The sequence below is a fragment of the Larus michahellis genome, chromosome 7 (genome assembly GCF_964199755.1).
Source record: "Larus michahellis chromosome 7, bLarMic1.1, whole genome shotgun sequence".
In the NCBI taxonomy this organism is placed as follows: Eukaryota; Metazoa; Chordata; class Aves; order Charadriiformes; family Laridae; genus Larus; species Larus michahellis.
The window spans coordinates 50897262-50919087 of record NC_133902.1 but is presented as its reverse complement, the minus strand read 5'-3'; the positions used below and the strand labels follow the sequence as shown (position 1 = coordinate 50919087).

The window sequence follows — 21826 nt, the reverse complement described above, 5'->3', positions numbered from 1 at the left end:
AGAAAACCAGCTTGTTTATACTCTGACAATCGTGTGCTCTGGCGTTCCTCCTCCATCATTTCACACGCATTCACGAGGGAGATGTGACATACCTGTCCCATGTGGCAGTGATCTCCTGGGTGTCACTCAGAATTCTCTATCCTGTGACCCCTCTTGCCCCTGTTTCCTGAAGGACAACAGCACTGAGAAAACATCATAGCGCAGCTCACCATTTACCCAGGCAAGGGGATTTCTCAGCCTCCTTTGGTGGATAAATGCCACGAGTAGGTGACGGTGCATGCCGGGAGCTCAGCCACGGCTGCAGGAACAAGAGCCTACACGTACAGCCCAGTCCTTTCTGCTGGGTATCTCCCAGTAATGGGGGTACCATGTTTTCTCTGCATTGCCAACGAGCAGCACATCCACTTCTTTTCCATCCCCCATCCCTCAGGGCTGGGATATCCACAACTCTCAGTCAAACCCAGATGTCGTCTTCTGTCCAGCTTCCCTGCAATACAGACCAGCTCGGCCAATGTCCTTACACCACCTGTCAGCGTTGCAGTAGTAATTTCCCTAGATCTTCTCCAACTCCATTGTCCTGAATAGCACTCCCTTGTTGAAACAAACTAACAAATTTTTAGCTACCCTGCCCCACACATAAGGACGGCTCCCACCCTGCCCAGCGAGCGCCCTGTGGGTGGTCCCATGCCACCTCTAAGAGCCAACAGGCTTGACCAGAGAAGTCCACCAGCAGGAGGACCAGTTTCCAGCAACAACAGTGCACGATGTGAAGTCACAGTTCAGCTCTGCTCACAGAGCAAACTGGGAAAATAAACAGCTGATGGTCCCAGAACAGGGCTCAGTGACCTTTTCCAGCATTTAACATGTAATCGGTGAGTTCAAGTCATAAGTATATTAAAATCTCGATCTTCTGAAATGCCACAAGAGGTTGAGATAAAGTTGCAAGATTCAGATTTAGTAATGCAGAGAAAGTTAGCGACAAAATCTGAATTTGGAGTCATATTAGGGGCACTTGATCCCCACACGTCCACTTCCTAACAGCATGTAGTGTCCACAAAAATAATACCATAAAAGCCTCTACGTGGTTCATCCCTAAAAATTGTCTTATGTAGTTTTTTAGTAAATATTCAGGTGATAGATGTCAGAAAAACTGTGTTTAAGGGGAACTGAATTATTTTGCATGTCAGCCTAATTCAGCAAACAGTATTCGTTAAACCCAGTGATTTTGGAGTTTTGGTTGGTTGCCGTCATCATAACTTTTAATTTTTTTTTTTTTTTTTTTTTTAAATATTCAGTGTGTTCTGGTGCTTAAAAGGAAATCACCTTGCTTGAAGAAATATCAAAAGGTTGAACTAGGATTTGGGTATTTAGGATACCTGGCATTTTTTCCTCTAAGAATTGTATTGGAAAAAGGAAGAAGTTAAATAAAAAAAGAGAATGCTTTACTCTGCAGTTGTTTTGGATCAGTCCAAGTTTGATTCATCAAATATCCTGAAAAGTTTCTCTCTCATTTCAGCCTGACTCATTCCCCACCTCAATTATTGTTTTGACTGTGAAACAAGGATATATCTCCCAGCTGCATTGATCAGACATTGGGGATATTCCATTATTATAGCACAGCTAGAGAGACAGTCCTCTCAGGTTTTCTTTTAACAGAAGTGAAGTTAAATCAATACTAAGCAAATTTCCCAGAAGTCAAATTTTCTAGAAGTACGACGAGGATGGATGAAAGAGTATTATGCCAGGTAATGCTGCAAGACACCAGGGCATCCGGGGCATCTGTTTTTCCATACCAGTTAGAGCTGCCCCTTCGAGCAGGTGGGCAGCTGTACAGAACCTGAAACTTTCAGTGGCAAGCAGAGAACAAAAAGTTGATAAAAAAGCCTATTCCCCCCCTCCCCCCAGCGCCAGTTTATTGTTTTCTCTGACAACAATAGAGACACCTGGACGAGCAGGTTGTACGTTAAGGCGCGCGTCATTAAACCCTGGACTGAGTTTGCTGGATTGACTGCATTCTTAAAAGGATACCAAAGGGTACCCAGACACAGCCCCGGTGACAAAACAAGGTACTACACGTACACGGGATGTGGGACTTCTTCCTTTTGAGTCCTCAACTGCTCCCGCGTAGTTCATACCCCAAACAGCCGTACAAGCCTTAAAGCAGGTCATTCGACAAAGCATTAGCCAATATACCAAGAAAAGGTGCAAGGAAGAACAAACCCGTGTACTTTTTCTTTTAAAAAAGAAACTGCTTACAAATATTGTGTCTGATTTCACAAGAGTACTCCCATAGAATATAAATTTTAATTTATCTTCAATTGATGCAGTAAAAAAAAAAAAAATACCACTCCCTCCAGAAAGGCTTGCAAGTACATGCTAAAATTTAGCCTGTGGCGACACGCATTGAAGCGTAAAATAAACACATTTTAGAACTTTGTTTTCAAGAGCCAAATCTTACTTTAGTTAAGTGAAATTGAACTTATATTTTTCCTTTGAAATTGAAAGCGTCACTTAAACGTATTCAGAAGAGTGAAAGCCCCAGCACATTTAAGGCGGTTTTTCTAAGCAGATACAAACTATATAGTAACATACACAAATTAGATATAAATTACATAAGGGCCTCAGTGTTGAGAGTACCTCAAAAAGCAGGGGTTTATAACTTCAAGTATAGACTGTGACAGGAATGGTAAACAAAACAGATGACCAAGTATTTTGTAGGAAAAAAAAGCAACCTATTTTCTTTCTGTAAAGAATTCATGTTATGATGTTTATTTTTATGTACTTTCCACTTTTTAAAAAATTCCACAGCTACAGTAGGCACTATTTCTTCAGTAAAAGTGTCAAAACAGCCTCGGATATAAATCCCATTTCCAGATGTACACAGTTTTCAGATATGGCCACTTGTGCGTTCTGTGTCAGCAGTCTACCAGTAAAATGAATTTATTGCTTCCTTCGGGACAGCAGTTGCACCTCCCTGCTCAGCTTGCAGCTTGGAAAGCAAACGCTTTTCCCACTTGGTCACACTCTAATCTCTCAGACGGTACCTGTACATGGAAACTGAGCTCGAATTGGGGAATCTTATGTTACTAAGTGTTACTGAAGTATCTCTAAAAGGCCAAAAGCAAAAAAAAAAAAAGAAAAAGAAAAAAAAAACACACAAAAGAAAAGTTCTTCCATTAGGATGGGATACTATATGCTCTCTAGTATTATTTTGAAGGTTGAGCCTTTCAAACTTCCACATATATTTTTTTTTTGCTACAAAGGCAAAATTGATAGAGTGAGGTAATTTGCCAATAATATCTGAAACATCGCTACCAAGCTGCCTGAAGCTTAGCAAGCTCAGAAAACACAGTCCGAAATTCCCAGTAATGAAGATATGCTATTTTATCTTTTTTCTTTGGTTCTCTGATCTGAAGCAACAGTTCCATAAACAAGGGGCAACAACCTGGAGGGCACCTGTTGATAAACTGACAGATAAACTGAAGTTTTAGCTTCAGGTTATTTATTCCCACTAAGTTACATCCTTAAATCAGACAAAAATTCAATGAAACTTGCAGAATCTCTTTAAGAAACGGCTTATGTTGAAATACTCATTGTCAGGTTTACATTAAAAATAAAAGGTAATTCAGATAAGCACTAACATTTAAAAACGTGCAACCCATAGTACAGTAGGTTTAAAAAAAAATGCAAACGATTTCAAGTGATCCTTATACACACAATATTTTCAGCCAGTCTTATTCCTTAATTGTATCCTGTATCGCAATTACCAAGATCGCATCAAAGATCACACCAGCTTCAGACATAGTTCTCATTCCCAAGTACAACTGTGAAGCTGGACACGAAGAGGGAGAAGTAAAGAGACATTCCATTTAATGGAAACACCTTTGTCTTGGAAAAACCTACAGAAGCGTGTGGTGGGGGGCAGGAATCAAAGTATCCTTTTGCTCCAGACCCACATTCCTTGTATCGCTGCTGCCTGTTGGCTTTGGATCTGAGCTGTAAGTAGACAGAGAGGAAAAAGACGACAACACAAGTCCTTTCACTCCTTTCTTGCTGTTTAAATGCACGCCGTTTAAACAAATCCTAAGCATCAAATAATACAATCACGTGACAAAAAAGTGCGCTTCACAAAATGTAACTAATAAGAACTTATTGTACAAATTTAATAAATTGCTATACATCCTCACATCTATGTGTATCAGTCACATATAGGAGTACGTGCACTTGGAGGTTTTACTTCCATGTTCAGATATTGCTCAGGAACAGATTAACAGGGAGCACAAAACAAGCCATTACCAACCTTTCCTTTTTATTCTTGAATGCGTCACATAAGGTGGGAAATGCCCAAAATAAGTAAAAATTGGAAAATGATTGCACTTAAAGAGATTAAATGATTCATTCAATAGCATTTCTGCAACCCTCTGTGTAATCGAACAACCTTTCTTCCACCTTTCTCCTGAAAAAAAACCCAAACCCTTAATTGAAAGGAAATAAGTTTCTGGCTAATTTTACAAAATATATGTGGTGTTATGTCTCAGCAATCCTCTGCTGTTTAACTCTGCAATACAGCTATAAAATGGTTGATTTGGTTTAGTGCCTTACTCCTGAAGTACCTCACACACCACGGGAGGCAGCGACCACGGGAGAGGTCCAGACTACAGACAGAAACGCAAAGTTTTGAATAAATGCCCTGTAAATGAGAAACTTCTGAGGGACTTTGCTGCTGTTATTTTGGGGAGAGCAGGCAAAGAGACTTTGCAGGCCTGCAGAGAACTCCCATTAGTCCAAAGTGCCACCAGGTGCACTTCAGCAAACCATTAAGGTGCCAACTGGAAAACAGGGGGAATATTTCTGCTCCCACTCCCCCCTCAAATCTTTCCTAAGAGATGACATTTCTTTCCAATTTTCACCCCAGGCACCATGACAAGGCACAGTCAGAGTGAAAAGGATTATTTTTCCCATTGTAATTCAGCTGCTTGCCTGCTGGCTTGTGTTCTTCAGAAAGGCTTATCCCTGCCTCTCCCTCTCAGCGCTCTGCAGACAGACAGCCGTTATTTTCCTGCATCTTTGCAGAGGATCCACTTCAGCCCCACAGCAACTAAAACGGGTTGGGCAACTCATTCACACCCAGCCCTCTTTATTGACTCGGCCCAAACAAGTTGATGGCCCTGATGCTCGTTTACACTAAAGCCAACTAGCCTGAAATTTCATTTACTCTAGAACCCACAGTATCACCCTGGCAGCACAAAGGGGCTTTAAAATGAGTCACAGTGTAATTCGCTCCTCCGTTACGATGCCAGAGGAGCATAAAGTGGCCTGAGTGCAGACAAGATCGCAGCCAAACGACTTCTGCCATTGATTTCGTCAAAGCAGATTTCGACTCGATTTTAGCATTTAATCGAACTGAGCTTGAAACACAACTCATCTGTGCTGAGCTGCCAGTTCAGCTCAGCTAGGGATGCACACCGAGGTATCTGAATGTCTCTGGGTGCTTCTTTTAAGAGACCCAGCAAAGCTGTGCTAGAGAAAAGAGACAAATCAGAGCATGGATACGGAACATGTTGCAACTCAAGTCCTATTAACACATAAGATGGACACGAAAAACAGAGGGACCCAAGGCAACCAGTGGTTCCCAACTTTAATTTCTTGGCCAGCTTTCTGCTGCCATTATTACATGAATATTAGGCAGCTAAGCACTTTGCTTGATATCGCAATATTGCGATTTGCTGTGTTTGAGAACCTCCATTTTTTTTATTCTCCTCCTCTTACTTCCCTGACAGTGAGTGGAGCACAAATGAGGCCAAGAGGCCTTTGGCAAAAGCACTCTTGGATCTTTTCTCATGGTACACCTAAAGCAGACCTATGTTGCTCTAAGCCGCAAATTGGTATCGTTCACCAAGCAGCAGAGAAATCAGAAGACATTGTCAGTCTTCACCTATTCCAAAAGCCTGTTGGTTAATAGCAGTTTTCCCAATTGTACCTTGTGTCCACCTGTGGCCTTCTGGTACACTATTTCTCTTCTCTAAAGTCACAATTTGACTTTTTTTAGCCAAATTTTTTTAATATATATTTTTTTGGCATCCCAGCTGTCAGCATCCTTAGCAACCCCATGGATGGAAGAAGTATAAACTAACACAGCATTCTTCTAGTTTTGACTCCTGGGGAGCAGAATCGAGGCAAGGAAGCAGAAGGATGAAGCCTTATGACTACTAAAGGCCATGAATTCTGCCTGGTTCCACCTACACAGCTCCTGTTTGCTGGGCTTGCAGCCCGATACTGTTGTGGTTTCTACCCTGCTTGCGTAAATGCACAGCCAAGACAATTCTTGTAGTTTAGGCACATACAAATTTTGAGTTGAGATTAGGATAGCTAGACTAAAACTAGATTTGAAATTCTCAGCTCTTTTCCATTGTCTCAAATACCCCAAACCACTGATTTTTTTTCAGACTCCTGCTCAGAATCCTGCCTGTGATACCAACCTGTATGTTACAAAGCAAATTCAATTCAAATGCTCTGGATACAAGATTGCATAGAAATTAAAAGTACCTATCAGTAAGGTGTGTTTCGCAAGGTATAATGCTACAGGTAATAGCACTTCTCTCAGTTATTGTAGGTGGACAACTAGATCATACTGGATGATTCAAACGCATTCTAAAAATAAAGTTGCTGTGAAAGTTTGCAATGCAACGTCTCAGACTGCTGGAGAAAAAGTAACTGTTTTCATGCATCAGTCCTGCAGACAGTTTAATGAGCAAAGCAGTGCTATCTTCATTGTCAGAGTGAATTCAAATCAGTCCTCTTTCCCATTCGCCTATTACAGCGGACATATGACTCATCACTACTACCATGTCGGCACAGAAGCAGCAGAGTGTGCGTACCTTCTGACTGGACCCAAATAAACATTTTGAGTGACACACAATTAATATCAAGCTCAATTTCATTATGCAATATCGTGTATATTCGCTAAAAAAATAGTAAGCTTAGGTCAAACACGTACTACTTGCAAACTGAAGGCAGTGTCCGAGTTGTAGTTATTCAGAAATCAGTAGCTAATGAAAAATTGCTAGGGTTTTGTTCAATGCACATAGTAAAAAAAATTTACTATCTTACCAGAAAAAAAAATAAATTGATAAAGCTTTGAGATTTCCTTATAAACTTCTGTTATTTAAGAAAGAAAAACAAAACAGGTTTTTTTCCCCCCCTTTTAAGTGTTTGGGAAAGAATTTGTTTTATCCACTTTCCAAAAGGCAAAAAGAACTGTTTATTCATTAAGAAACATTCTCCATTCATTTGGAAATAAGCTTTCTACATAGAATTTAAGTAGAGAATTTGCTTTTTATTATAAAAAAACCACATAAAACAAACACACAATTTTTCATGTTAGATGGTTACACTTCCCAACCAGTAAAATTAACTTAAATGATTAGCAGTAGGTACAGAAACAAGATCATATACATTCAATCCCCAAAATAATCAGCAACCCAGACCATAACCAACACTTCAACTATGCCATTTTTGCCTTCACCTTTTCTTTACCAATTTTCTTCTCATTACAGCCTTTTGGAAACACACACACCTTACCTTCTTTTCACACAAACCTGCCCGTTAAGGGCCCCAGTAAAGAACAAGCTACATATGTAGCTTCACTTTGTTCTGCTATTACAGCCAACATCATACAACCCCCTTGCAACCTCCAGTTTTCACTTTTCATGCTCCTGTTTGAGGGGCATTTCCATAACCATTTTTCTAAATCTCATCCTAAATCCTGCCCACGTGCATTCCCAGCCAGTTTAATCACTTCGTTCAGTGGCAAGATTATCCTTTAATTTAAAAATCTCACAGCCCTTTATGCTTTTTTAATCATGTTGTATAAGCAGCAGTGAAAACGTACAGCCTGCTCCCGGTGCAGTCTTGCAAGCTTTACTTGGATAGATGTGAAACACTGGACGCCCAGAGCCATGTGCTGTGTATCTTCTTGTAGAGGTGTCACCAGTCCTAAGCACCAGTACATCCCAAACCCTCATGGAAATACCTGTCCTAATTCGTCCTCCAGTTGCATTTATCATCATCACATTGGTGTCTAGTATGCTGCTTCTAGAGCTCCCAACTTAGACCAGCAAATATTTCACCATTCCTTTAATACATATGGCTTTGCATTTTATGCTGCTGAATTTGATCCTATTCTTGCTGTTCTCTTCTCTAAGGTCATTCATTTCTTGTGTACAAGACTCTTTTTGATAGTCAACCATTTCTTTTAGCTTTGCTCTGCCAGAAAGTTTCGTTAGCCCAAGCCGATCTTTTTAATCATTACCAAAGGAAGAGAAAAAGGGTTAACTTCAGTGTTTATCACAGTTTAGTTTAAGAATCTCTGCTGAACCCTGGCTTGCTGAGTTCATTTAAGCAGTTATATTGACTCCGTTAAAATAACTCCTTTGAGTATTACAGCGTGTGATGCAGCCCTTAAAAAGATCAAAATATGTACCTCTTGCATGCACATTTATACAATTTCAACAAAGGTTATATCCTGAAGGGCAACCCCAATATCTAAGAATCAAAATAATTAGTGGCCTCCCAATTGCAGAAACTCATATATACAGTATTAATAAAGGACAAATTACAATGCATATTTTACATGCGCCATTAAACTGGTAGGATTAAGTTTGCACAAAATGTGATTGCCTTTTGATGTGAATAGAGCACAAAAAGCCCAATCAGATGCAGCACAATGTAATTTATGACACAGCCCTAGAATTTTTTGGTGATTAGTGTCACAGCATCACAAGGCTAATATATTACTGTGTTAAGACGTACACAGCCCTGTTGTAAATTGTTTCCCTTTTCTCTCCTGTACATCTGAGGTGACAGAATAAAGGTAAATTTCTTCCTGACCACTTAGCTCATTATTTCCCCAGAACATTCCTGTGACATCACTAATCTCTGCAATGTATCATCATTCATTTAAAATATCAATTCGCTACAACCAATGTTAAAAAGCACATTTTGTTTTCTAATTTTTCAATATTTTTGAGGACAAGCTCTCAGCCAAATTCTACAAAGACTGAAAAACTGGAAACCATCTCAAAACAGGAGGGCAAGACACATTTATGGGCTCGTTTGTCAGGCGATACAAGTTGGATTTTCTCCAGTACTGTATACGTTACACTGGGGGTAGGGTTAGCTCTCACTGAAGCAGAGGGACACAAGAGCCACCTTTCTCTTGATATAACCTTAACAAGCAATAATCACCTCCGTATTACAGGTAAAAGGACTCACTATCCAAAAGCACCTCCCCAAACTGAGCAATTATAGCACACACATATGGTGAGCAGCATTTCTGGACCTCTGCAGGTCCACGCAAACAGAGAGATTCAGGCATCAGTGAAGACAGCAAATGAGTGCTACCAAACAGGAGTACCCACAAAGCCACGGAAAGGGTGTCTCTTCAAGGGTCCAGAATTAGATCAATAAGTTGAGACTTGACTTTTTTTTCTTAAGTCAAGATCTCCCAGATATTCACGCAGAACTTTAAAAAACCCAACAAGAAAGCTAACCAGAAATGGCTGCCTATGAATGATCGCTTTTTTATCAATCCAAAATTGCAATGAAGTCAGCAGAGATCTTCCCAGTTACGTCAATGGGAATGCAAGTGTTTTTCTCCTCCTTTTATCATCAAGGGATGAGGAAGAAGAGTAGCCAGTCTGAAAAAGTGTTATTCAATTAGTTGCATTTCTGAATATTAAAATAATGCACTGTGTGCATAACAGCAGATCACATCAGAGCAACTCATACAAATTAAGTTATTGGAAGAATAAAAACAGAAAAATACACGACAGGGCAGTAACTCAGCACATCAGTCAGACAAGGGCAACAGAGTCGCAAATCAGTCTTGTCATCTAGAAGTGCCATGAAAATAACATTATTTTTTTTTAATTAAATTAGCAGAATAGGACTAAATACCTATAGACGCTATAGCCGGCTTGGGGCAGGGGAAATGTATTTTCAAGTATTTAAAACAGAAGGAAGAAACCACATGTGTTCACCATATTGTAAGTCTATGTCACCAATAATAGTTATGTCAGCTTTAGCGCCCAGTTCTGGTATCGTATCTCTCATAATAAAGAGAAGAAAGAGCCACTGAGAAAGAAACACCTTTACTAAGCATTTTTATAGCAATAAGAATAAACTGCAGTCTTATTGAGGCAAATGAAAGACCATGAGGAGAGAACACAAGCAAACAGCATCAGAGTAACTGAGCCTTTGCAGGAGTCTTGGAGAACGCTATGCAGCAAGAGAAACGTTAAAATAATAAAGCAACGACCAAAGCAATGCGAAAGCTCAGGGCCCGAGCCACATTCAGCACTGTCACAATTTTAAATATCAACCACAGCCACAGAAGACAACTAAGCCTCAAAATGAACAATTTCCAGAAGATTTCTTCTGTTTTCCCATTTACAGTAAGATCAATGTCAAGTGGGATCATCGGCTTCAAGCAAAGATAGCCTCATCAGTAAGTTTGTAAAGTAAAGGATGCAACAAGCAACTGCAAACTACTTCAAACACCAAGTTGTGCAGTAAAAACATTTCAAAGACAGACACGGCAAACAACTTCCCCGTACCCTCTGCCGGAAGGAAACTCAGGAGAACAGCAATGATTTGTAAGTTTAACTGGTAGGCAAATTATAAATATTCATAAGTATGCATTATGTAACATTTGCCTTTTATCATTTGAAGAGCTGCGACTGCCTGGGACAGGAGGCGTCAGGATTGGCAGAGTACCTGGGAGCAGTGCTGCAGAGGTACGTAAAAACTGCGTATCCAACTAAGGAAGGATTTCTTACGCTTCTGAAACCAAGACTGGATTTGTTTGTTGTTTTTTTTTTTAATCATCTTCTTCATCACACATCATCTTCTTCATCACACATCATCTTCTTCATCACACATCATCTTCTTCATCACACATCATCTTCAGATGAAGTCCTACCTTTCCCCTTTGACCCAAGGCTCACTACTGTACTTTGCAGTACAAATTCAATTGTCAGTTTGTCCAGCAACGTAACCTTGACTGTACTGGTATTTCTCAGCATAACTGGGAGCAGAATTTTGTTCAAAAGAAAAAAAAAAACAACCACAAAGTTTACAAAATATTTTGTTACACATCCTAATTTAATTTTTCTAAATTTAGAAATATCAAGAGAATTTGTTGACTGAAGCTTGAGTTATCTGCTTTAAGTGTATTCACCGAGTCATCTCTCGGTGTCAAATGCCAAGCCCTAATTGCCAAGCACCTTTATGAGCGTTTCCTCCACCACCACCCCCCTGTGTGCAAAACAAGCTAGTCAACCTGATGTACAGTTACTAGTCAGGCAGACATGGGCTCAACCCTTGCCTGGAAGAAGAGCTACTGCCTCACACTGAGAGGGACAGTGATGCTGCATGGGGCCATCAAGTCCAGGGACACCTCCCTGAGCTTCACATCAGGTGGCCTCAGGTGCAAATGGCCTCAAGTGGCATAAAGCAGGGAAGAGTTAATGTCTGCTTTTCCCAGTATTTAACAGAAGTACTTGAACAGTTTTTCATTAATCAGCCAATTCTTCTCATTGCAGAGAGCTGTACTCCAGAACTGCACAGGCTTGGTACTGATGAGGACAACTGAGGGGCCGACCCAGCTTTTTCCAGAATCTGCTTAGTTTAGCAGAAACTTGGGCAACTTCTGCACCAGAGATAGTATCATTTTCTGTTTAGGCACATCTTTTCTCTCAGGATGTCCACCCAAAGAAATTTGGTTTTAATCATCCCTTTTTGATGCAACAAAAGAAAAGCTGCCAGCTCACAAACACCTAAACACACCTTCAGCACAGAGCAGTCACTTATTCGTCAGCCTCTGGGCAGCATAAGAATTATGCCTTCTGACTGCTTCCAAATTGGATTCATAATTTCCCTGCAAAAGACATCGCATGTTTCTCCATACTGGATATGGCAGATAGAGTGAAGACGTTTTGTAAAATTGACCAATTTTTTCTTCATTGACGTGCAGTATAAACAGCCTACTCGCACATCAAGCGGAACTTCTATTAGGCAGAGCTTTGCAGGCTTTCAAAATACCTTCAGAAAAGAAATGTGTCTATCAAGAGCAGCAATAATATATGTCTGCTTTAAGCCATGAAGTCCCTGAAGGCTCGATGGGTACAAAGGCATGTAGCACCACCTGCTAAACACTAGAGCGATGCAAAATTCCTGCTCCAAGCCCAGGCACAAAAAGGTTCTTTGTATGGCACCCAGGCCAAGTGAAGCACGGAAGACAAAAAGGACGACTGATTTTTCAGCTTTTAAATATATTCTTAGTCCTTGTGTAAAGAATTCAGCCTAGAAGAGTTGCAACAGAAGAGGCTATTCCTCCAAGGTTATACGATGAGGTTAATCAATTTCACCACTTATATAAGTTTTAAATCCTTATACTGAATAACTGTTCAGGCCACAAACAGCTTCACCAGTGCTACTGAGTCAACATGTGAGGGAGGGCGTTCGTTATGACTGAAGTTACAAAGTCAGGACCTTAGACTCATATAGGTTTGTTTAATTTCACTGACAGGATAGAAAATTGAATTAGTTAACAGAACCTCCCTGTTGAAGAACAGTTACAGGTTTAATTAGAAGTGAGGAGACCATAGAAACCCCATTTTACCTATACTACCCTTGTCTGATTGAAAATTCCTCCCGGACAGAAAGCCTTAATTCTCTTGGATAACATGTTCTCCGAGTTGAACTTTCTTTTTCCTGAGCAATTGCTTGAGCGGTCTACAAGGTTCTCTTTGCCAGACAGTGTTCACAGGCACCATCATAAATACAAGGACTCTGACCAGTAAAGGTCAACCCATGGCCAATGGATTTTCTTGGGAAGGTGGGCTGAATCCTGTTGTGAATAAGGCAATAACAACTATTACCCAAACCAATTCTGATTTAACAGATGCAGCTTAGCTTAAAAAACATATTCTGGATACAAAGAACTTGTCGCATAGTACCTTGATTGCATAGATTTCCTTTACTCACATCAGGCTGCGCAGGTAATCCCCCTGCAGTAACTCATGGTTCATATTTATTAAGTCTAAATAAACAAACCAGTGTGTTGACTTAACCTGTGTAATTGAGGGCAAAAAAGTCATACCAAATTTTCCTATTTCAGTTTTATTCAGATTCATAAGTGCTATTTACAAATGTATATCTTCACCACTTAGGAAATATCAGAATATTGAACAGATGTTATAAGCTTTAAATGGGCAGACTTCCCACATCGATTGTGCATTGAAATATTCAATAATCAGCTGCACAGTGTAATATGCGTTTATCTTCCAGGCCAGAAATAGCTGATGGCAATTATTATAAGCAACCTTGCTTTGAAGGGGGGGGTGCAAATTAGGTTAAAGGGAAATAACCTGGAAGAAGTCACATCTGCTCTGCTTCCCTGTAAGAAAGTGCACTGGGGCAATGGAGAAAGGAAAACTGCAGCCAAGGAGCTAGAGTTGGCTTTTAATGAAGTGTAAGTTTTAAGTTCAAAGAAGCCTAGAAAAAGTGTGTTTACTGAGCAACAGAAACACTTTGCCAGCAGATATCAGCAAGCTAAGAGGAAGCAACAGTACAAGCTAGAGGGGTTTCTACAACCAGCAGCAGGAATCCCCACTAGCAGAGCAGGGAAACTGCACAGATACCTCCTTTTGGCCATATCTCCTGTGCTTCCTCAATGACAAAAGACCATTTAGTTCCTAAAATCCTCTGAAAAACCTCTGTTTTCTTTCCTTCAATTGCTACATGTCCCCCGAAGAATAAAAATATAAAGCGTATTCACCAGAAGCCGAAACTCTGCTGAGAGCACAGCTGAGCGATAGGCAAGCCCCGGAGATCAATACTCCAACTGCAGGTGCCATCCCCGAGCTGTCGCGCCAGGGAGAACAAGCATCAATCTGTGCCCAGCAAACCTGCCTGCGGAGCAGCAGGCAGAGATTAGGACTAGACCCATGACAGCTCAAAAAAATTTAAAAGTTAAAGGAAAAAAAAAAAAAGTCACACAGCTCCAAAATGCAAGTTTCAATGCAGTTGCTCACAATCAGATACTCAATCAGGATTGGGAAGGAAGAAAAGGCATACAGGTTTTAAATAAGCCCCTTGCAAAATTGAAACACTTGAACCATATTGCTTGAAACACTAAGTTTGAGACATTAAACAGAAGGGCACTTTTTTTTTCTTAAAAAAAAAAAAGAGACACCCCAAAAAACCAGAGAATCAAGCCTGCAGGATTGTGCCTCTAAATCCAGGGTTGGCAACTAACCAAGAGCAGCTCCCCTGCTGCAGAGGGGAGGAAACAGCCTGCTCCCCTCATGAGGGTATTCAATTTAGTTACCTAAACACGCATTTAGAGACCTACCATCAGGCCCTAACCTCCTTTAAGCCCTAACCTAAAAATGACTAAGTTGGATTTCAAAAGAAATTTGCTGAATTTTAGCTGAAGAGAGCAGCAAATCGCAGCGGTGGTGTGCTTCAGGGCAGGGCTTCTAACAGCAGTGCCAATAAACCCTCAGGAAAAGCAGCATTAATAGGGGCTTGTAGAGCACCCTACATGAAACAATCCTTATTCAATAGTATTTTTTTTTATTTATTAGTAGAGTCTATGTCCGCTGCGTACATTACTGTATACATCAACTTTTAAAGTATATGCACAGCCTCTAACTAGAGGAGTGCACGGAGAGGAAAGACAGCAGCAGGGTAAGGTAAGAAAAAATATATATATATTTCCATATAAAGGACATATGAATTTAGTAAGTACCAGAGCACAGTAACAGCATTCCTAGACTGAAATATGAGGGAGGAGATACTAGACCCTTGTTCTACCCAAATTAGTTTGCTCAGCATGCCTAAATTCTGAGTTCTTAAAGAAAAATATCTGTTTATGAAAGTACAATGATAATGCTTCAAGATATTCTTTTTCTTGTTAAATTGAACTGATTTTTACCTATGCCTCTAAGAGCAGTAAATACTTCATATCTCACACAGTATTCACATTTTGTTCTGCAACTTAAGTTGCAAGAACTGAGTGCCCCCCTAAGCCACAGCTGATAGTAGTTAGTCCTCCTGTGTTCAATGAATCTCCTGACACCTTAAAAAAGGTAAGGCAGGAGCATTGTCCATTAATGAAGGGGAGCAGTGTCAAAGGGGGTATGGAATAGGCTTTGGTGAATGCCAGACTTACTGCATTTGCTACAAGAAGGTCAAGTAATAAAACCCACTTAAAATATTTTATTCATTTTGCATCCCATAGTTCTTTACGACTCTTAAGCACACATACGAGGATCCAGCCAAATCTCAAACTACATGATGTCTAGCAGCACAGGTTGCCTGTAACGCTTTGAGTTGATCGTTAAAGGACTGTAGCCTTCACAGCTTGTGCACTTATCTCCAAAACCACACAGCTGAAGAACATTTCATTTCTTGGAGAAAATGCTGGTTTTAAGGCTCACTCACCTTGAAATGAATAAGTAAATCTAGCTCCACGCTGAAGCAACTTTCTGGAGGACAGGTGTGAGAAATGTGGTTTATTGCCCCCAACAAGTGCTCTGCTGAGTTGCTGCAACTGCTGCTCAGTCAAGTCAGTGCTAAAGTCTGAGTCCAACTTGTTACTTGTTCATTCACACCTTAATATTCAGCAAGATATAACTACTGTGCTTATAACCGTCAGTAATAATGCGGATTCGATGTAAACTTACTTGCACACTCAAATAAATTCCATTTACAGGATTCCCTCACCAATAGCTCACACTAACGCCACCACCTGCACAGACACAGCGGCTCAGGTTTGCACAGCATTGTTAACACCAGTCCACCGCCGACAGGACACCACTCTGCAAGCTCATCCCCATTTATTTGCATCAATGAAACACAAAAGACCTGCTACAAGACATTTCTGGGGTAAAGTCCCTGAAAGGCCCTAGAAGGCCCTCAGAATCCATAGTATGCAGGTGTTGAGGAGTACAAACACAGCAGCCTCACAGAGAACCCAGCCCTAAATGCTTTGCCATTGCATTCGGGTAGTGTTTGTCCTCTCAGATAGTACCAAAGTCAGGGGGAGACGGTGGACTGGTTTCCTCCCTCTTTGCCAGTGATATTCCAGATCTTGTGTTATGCTTTGTTTACTTTGTCTTGCTTATTCAGACTTGGATGATGGTACAAACGAAACTACTGTAGAGGGAACTGTAATACAATAAAAACTTATAGCACATAATATGAAAGTCGTGAGTCATTTTCACAGGCTGAAATGCAAAAATTATGGTTTTGGCTACAACTAACTTGTCCTTGTAGTGAAAATGTTATTTGAGGGGAAAAAAAAAGCTTTCATCATTAGCAATTTCTATTGCAATAAAGTCTTGGAAGATCTAGTAATACTCAACAAAAGCCTTTAGTTAAAGCAAAGATAAAATAACTTTGAAAAAGAGAGGCAGAAGTCTGGCCTCAATTATTTTATAGTTTCTATCAATAGAAGTAAGAAATCCTGTGGGAGGATAGAAAGCAGTAGGTGATTTAAAGGGCGTAATATCTCTTATTTTGTCCAAGAAAAGCATTTTATTAGTTTCACTATTGAATGATTTTTAGAGGTGAGAGGAAAGGAACAGAAATGATTCGATGTAATAATTCTGAAAGAAAAGTCAAGTTTAATAACAAGCAGGCGTAACGTATGAACAAATACAAGAAAAGCCTTCAAGATGATAACTCTGTGTCAGCTTTTGACAAGACATGGTTGGAAGATTATATATTGGGCTTTATATCACTTTCTGTTAAGTGGTTACAGTGAAATTGTGTTGCTCCTCCTTGTCTCTTTCTAGCATGCCACTGTTAGATGGAAGCAGCTTTTTTTAAAAAAAAAAAAAAAAAAAATCGAAAAAACTTACTTAACTGTGCTAAAAAAATAACTTTATACCTGAGGAAACATCAGCTGCTCCACTGCTTTTACTCACAGTAACCAAAAAAAAAGAGAAATGCAGATTAAGACAAGCCAAAGGCAATAACTATTCACACAAAGAAGATATGGGACCTAGTGCAATGAAATGTGTTGGTTGCACCTGCTACACACAAGTCAGCAGAAAAGTTTAAGCACTACTTTTATAGGTCAACTGCCAAGAATCAACCCCCCCTTATTCCACCTATTTCCTTGCTCTCTTTTGGTCACTTAATGTGTAAGCTACAGCTTAGGCTCCTGGTCAGGGCAAGAGAGCAAAGATAAGTAGATACAAGAGAAGAGACAGAGAGGAGACTATACCGGGGCTGCATCTCAAAACTAGCAATTCAAAAGGCACAGAAGTTTCCAAACTCCATTTATTTAGATCAGGTCCAAAGATCAAGGGATTCCTCCAACCTTCTTAACTGAATCCAGACCCCCATTGTACAAACTGACCGGCAGTTCCCCATCTCCTGGGACTCTTAGCTCAGTGGTTTTCTTCACAACTTATTTGTTTATTATACAGCCATGAGCTGTTCTGCCATTCTTGATAACACACTTAGTTCCAGTAAGCTAAGCTTTGCATCTCATTTGTCCTTGCATGAGAGCTCTTGGCTCTCCATAGATAGGCTCTGCCTACTCTTACAGCTAAATCACTAACAAACATACAACCTACATTAATCCACTCCAAAGGTGCAGGAACACAAATAAGTGCTAAGACAGACATTTTACAAATAGACAAGGTACCTTTGCATAAGCTTGTAACATCCAGTAGATGATGCGTCCTTCACCTCACAGCAAACAGCTCAACAAGTGGTATCCTTTACCCGTCCTTATCAAAGGGGATCATGGGATGATCATCCACAAACCTTAGAGAGCGCTTTGAGTCAATTCCTACTCACACATCAAACGCTGTTCCTCTAAACCCAAGCTCTTTCTCTAACCCTGCCCTCCTGCAATAAACCTGCCTCACCTGCTCCACCCCACCCTCCATAAGATGCAGGTGATATCAATTTTCCAAGGCACCCAGCAATTAGCCTTAATGGGTCCCAGCTGCCTCTGGGGCTGGACTTTAAAAGTCTCCTCGCATGCCATGTTATTATACATTTAATCTAGGAGTACTATATATTTCTACAACATTAGATACTTGCTGGCTTGAACAAATGAAAAAAGCTGCACTACTCAATACTTTTAGCTGAACTCAGTAAATATTTCAGATCCTATGTAGCCATTGTGAAATACTACAGAGCAAATCATTCAGATTCAAATATTTCACTGAGAAGCCTTCTAAATAAAGGACAGTGGGGAAAAAAGCTATCAAAAATATTATCTGCACTTAGAAGTACAAAAAGAAGATGTAACCAAAAGGAATGTAGTTCATCTGCTTACAAAAAAGACTCATCATATGATAGGCAAGCACCATCTCACTGAAAGGTCAGTTGGGTAGCAAGTCCTGGTCAACTAAAGAAACTTTCTCAGCCTCTAAATACTAAAATGATCAAGATTTCTGGTTTATGATGAATGGTGGAAGAAAGTGGATTAAATGGCACACACGGTCCTGGTTTGGAATTTTTCATGCGGAAAAAAAATAATGACTGCCTAAACCCTTTACATAATGTAAAATAACATGGCATAAGCATCGGTCACTCATTACCAGATATCACAGATATTTCCCATGACTGAGAGCAGAGCACTATGTATGGACACGGAGCACAATGCAATGGATGTGGTTAGACAGTGGGGTTGCATTTCATGCTGGTTATCTGAACATCCCAAAGCTGCTGACCAATCTGAACCAGAATGGTAGAACCAGCAACTTCATTCCTTTTCTGTCCCCTGGTTGCACATTTCTTAGCACACTGTCATTAACAGAGTATCTTCGTGCTTACCATGCATGAGGGTAGGAAGATGTGCTTAAAAGCAGCTTAAATTGAACTTTTACAGCAAGTGAAGGGCAGAAGTCCCTTGCTCTGTTCTCTGTCTGCTTGGAATCGATATCACTTAATTTCACGCATTTGGAAAAAAAATTATAATTAATAGTCTGAAGATGGTGCATATTGTGCAGCTTTTAATATGCCTAGAGAAGCAGCTTTAGCTATTCTTGTTGAACAAGCGCTACTCACTCAGCTCTCCTGAGCAACATACTTGTATTGCCAGCCCAAGGATTTCAACAATCCTAAGCCAGAAGCTTCAGAACCATGAGATTTCAATTAAAAATTACAATTTTTTACTCTTTGCCTTCTGATTCATATTTTCATCTTCAAGGTTCAGTCAATGTCTACTTGCAAGTTTCTACTTCACAATCCCAAGAGCTTAACGGAGGCTGAAATTCTCCTATAATTGCCAAGAACTGGAAACTGAGACCTTAAGCAGAACGTTAAATAAAGTAACAAAGAGAGAAGTTGTGAAATCTAAGCAATTCATGTTTCCAAAACAGGCTTATGTCTAAACTTTTGGAAGTTCTTAATGATTCAAACTTCACAGCTGACACAGGCGAGGTGTCTCAAAGCTGCTCCCAGGCTTATCATTCTTGCTGCAGGCTTTGAGATCCCCTGAACATAACTGGGAATGTCTATGGTGACTTCAATAGAGCTGTGTTGATTGACACCAGAAGCTGATCTCAAAGTCCACCAGAAAGGGAGGCTATCTTCAGTAAAACCTCTGTTCAGAGCTTATAAGAACCTTGGAAGTGCCCATTTTTACCCATAAAACAGGATCTAAATACATCTGCACCTTGACCCTGCTTGTCTTGCAATATTTGAGCTTCCTTTGATAACATCAAGTTCCAGCACCTCAGAAATACATTTCTCAGTCCTTCTGGGTTCTTGCTTTGGTGACAAGCTTTTCCCTTTGATCTCAGTGTAAGAGTTTTCTCTGGCATGCTCTTTGCTCCCACCTTTCTCTGGTCTACTTCCAAGGACTGAACATTTTTAGTTCTCCCATTAGATTTTACCTTTTGTGCATTTTGCTTTATTGGAACTGGCAACATGGTGCTATTTAAACGCAGCTCCATCTGTCAGAGTCAAGTCCTGCAGGTACGGTGTCATGTTTGATTTCATGTTATCATTTGTTGTGTAGTCAGAGCTAAAGAAAAAAAATGTTTACTATAAAACAGTTACTTTTATACATTCCTTTGAGAGCTCTTTTACTGTTGTTGCGGGACCTTATGAATACAGCTCCTTCTACACAACCAGATAGAAAACAGAAGGGGTGTGCTAGTCTGGCTTTGTTCATTGTGATTCCCTCTTCTGCCCTCCGTGTTGACTGCATGTCCCAGGCATGTATTGAATTCTAGGCCAGCAGTACAGCTGATGGAAAATATCATAGGCCTAAAATAAAGCTGGTATTTTGGAGAGTTTTTAGATTTGAAAATGAATGTACTTATCTTTCATCACTCGGCTCCAGAGCTGTTGTCCAGTATGAGCTTACTTCTGACACTGGAAGAAGAGATATGGTGGACTTTTATCCCAGCATGATAAGAGCTGTACTTCACAGTTGGTGCTTCCCAGCCCAAAGGGGACTAGGTGGGAAGAAATGCGTAATAAAATCATCATTTACTGGAGCCTTTCTGGTGCACATATCAAATAGATCTGGTGAACGCCATTATTTCCTTCACAGTCTCCTAGACTGACATCGCTTCTTCTGCTCCTTTTTCTTCTCAAAAAGATATAACCTCTAAAAACCTAAAAGAAATACGATGCTGACTATAGTGCTGAGACATTTATAACAGCATACATACAAATCTTTGCAGCACATTAGAGTGCTTGTCTTCTCTTTTCCTTTCACAAACACTAGGCACATCTCATCTTGCAGATCTCACTGGTCACATTTCCTTGGCCAAAGCATTACATGCACGTTTTAATTTTGCTTTATCTTTGGCACTGCATCAACAGTGTTTTTCTTCTGCCATCTAGAAATGGCTATTCAGGTGTAAGGTTTCCTGAGTTTCTTCCTTCTCCCTTAAGCGGTTATCAATTTGTTTGTTTTTTTCCAAATGGCAGCATTAATGTTTCTATCCTGACAATTTCTAAAGAAAGATAGACCTGTAACATACACTGCCTGTACAGCCTCACCAAAGGCAACCGTGTCCCCAAGCAGAGAGTGTCCCTCATGCCATCCCACTTTGAGAACTGTCGCAGTGGAGAGCAATCAAGTACCGACAGACAGTCCATATTATAACAGCGAGAAATCAAACCATGAAAGCATTTCCCAAGGGGCCATCACGTGTCCCCTCTCAATATTAGGTATGGGTTCAAGTGCTGCGAGGCGGGCTGCTACCTCATGGAGGATCTGACACTGTGGGAACAGCTGGCACTAAAAGGGGTGATGACCCCACTCGGGTTTTCTGTTAGCATCCATGGCGAGAGGCAGGGCAGCCTTCCTGCCATGAGGACCCAGCAGACCTTGTTCAGAGCTTCCATGAAAGGAAGCTGTAAATGGAAACACGGGGAAGCGGGTTGCAGCTGGAGGGCTGGGAGGGCTGAGCTGCAGCCTTGCTACCACCCTTGAAGACAGACAGGGAATCCTGCTTCAGCCACACAAGCCCAGCCTGGCTTTCCACTTTTAACAGCAAACAGCTGAGGAAAGGCCACATCTTAAAGAACCAGAGTTCCTCTGCTCAGCAAATGTGAGGCGTAAATCTGAGGGCTTACATCAACTTCAGCACAGTTGACCCAGTGCTAGGCTGCTACTGTCGGATCTGTCCTTTTAGTGCAAATAAAGTACCATGTAAGGGGGAGGAATCAGTTAAACCCTCTGCTATTAGCTCTGTTGTCATTGTAAGCAATGTTCCAGGTTGTCGGCTGGAAGCAGCTATTTCAATTCATCCACAATTTTTTCTACAGCAGA

At 40.6% G+C, this 21826-nt stretch overlaps 1 long non-coding RNA gene across 4 annotated transcripts in view; it reads right to left on the bottom strand.

Annotated features, from left to right (window-relative positions):
* Window positions 1–17890, bottom strand: part of LOC141746496 (uncharacterized) — a 219762-nt gene extending 201872 nt beyond the window's left edge. For all 4 annotated transcript variants that reach the window (XR_012588377.1, XR_012588376.1, XR_012588379.1 and 1 more), the window contains exon 1: window positions 17726–17890. This is a non-coding gene — a long non-coding RNA (uncharacterized LOC141746496). The remainder of the gene's footprint in view (window positions 1–17725) is intronic.
* Window positions 17891–21826: the final 3936 nt, after the last annotated feature.